This window comes from Eschrichtius robustus, chromosome X (assembly GCF_028021215.1).
Source record: "Eschrichtius robustus isolate mEscRob2 chromosome X, mEscRob2.pri, whole genome shotgun sequence".
Taxonomy (NCBI): Eukaryota; Metazoa; Chordata; class Mammalia; order Artiodactyla; family Eschrichtiidae; genus Eschrichtius; species Eschrichtius robustus.
This window is the reverse complement of record NC_090845.1, coordinates 74439285-74440764: the sequence shown is the minus strand read 5'-3', so window position 1 is coordinate 74440764 and position 1480 is coordinate 74439285.

Here is a 1480-nt window from a genome sequence, read left to right as displayed (position 1 = left end):
CACTGAACAACACCTCCCTCTGGCTGCGGGCCTGACCTCCATCCATGAAAGCAGTTTTCTTAATTTCATTTAGTTGTTTGTGTGTGTGTTCTTGTATTTTGCTAGATTTCCTTAAGAGAATTATTTTGAATTCTTTGCCTGACAGTTCATAGATCTCCATTTTGTTAGCGTCAGTTCTTGGAACTTTATTAGTTTCCTTTGTTGGTGTCATATTTTCTTGGTTTTTCGTTATCCTTGATTCCTTACATTGGTATCTGCACATTTGAGTAATTGGGGTCATCTTACAGACTTTACAGGTTTGCTTTGGCAGAGACGGATCTTCACCAGTCAGCTCAGTTTGGGTCTCTAGGCATATTTGTTGGTAATATCCTTAGGCAAGTGGGGCCTACTGTTATGCTGGGGGTGGAGGGAGGCAACTGTTCAAGCTCTGAGGTTGGGGACGGGAAGGTGTGCCACTGGCTGAGAACAGTTGGATAGGACTGCTGGCTTGGTTCCCTACTCAAGTAAGGCTGTTAGATGGTGCTGCACTTTCCTGGATTCTCTGGTCAGGCTTACTAGATGGTTGGGACTGGGTACTATATTCAGTAGTAGATGGGGCTATGAATTAGCTTCACTCCCTGGTAGGGTAGGAAGGACCTGTATGGCTTTATTGTTTGGGAACCCAGATCAGGCAACAGTGTGCACTGAATTTCCTGATCAGGTGAGACCACCAGTTTTTTTCTGCAAATGGGGAAAGACATGGCTTGTGCTCTCTGTTCAAGTGCCACTCTAATCTGGGCTGTTGGATGGGCTATGCAGCTTCCTGTGTGCTCTGATTAGGTTCCCTGGTTAGGCAGGCTAGAGGCTGTATTCATCAATGAGCAGGGCTATGAATTAATTTTCCTGCCTGGGTGCAGTGAGAGAAGCAACATAAAGCCAGTAAAGGTCTTTGTTGTCTTAACTCAAGCCAACCTGCACTCCAAGTTCTCTGGCCGAACAGGTTCATTGGCTTTGCTCTGCAAACTATCAGCTCTGCCTGCCTGCCTCTTGCCTTGAGTGCTGCTAGGCTGCACAGCTTCCAGGTTTTTTGCCAGCCTTTCTGATCAGATGGGCTGAGAGATACTGTCCACAGTGAGTGGGGATATGTCTCAGTTCCCTTGCCTGGGCAGGCCCGCCTCTTGGCTCGAGCATTGCTGGTTACACAGCTTCTAGGGGTTCTTGCCAGCTCTTCTGGTCAGATGGAGCTCTGGAGCCACAATGGGTGGGGCTATGTTTCAGGTCACTTGCTTGAGTGGGACAGTGAAGGGTCATTCCAGGCAACTCCCATTTTTCTCCAAGCAGGCTGTCTGGTCTGGAGGGGTTGGGAGCTACCCTCAGCCTTGGCTATGAGTTAATCCCCCTGCCTGGGCTTAGCAAGAGAACCCTCCATGCCCAGTACTGGCTTTACTCTGGGGGCAATCAGCTCTGTATGTCTCTCAGCTGGAGTGTTGCTAGGCTACAC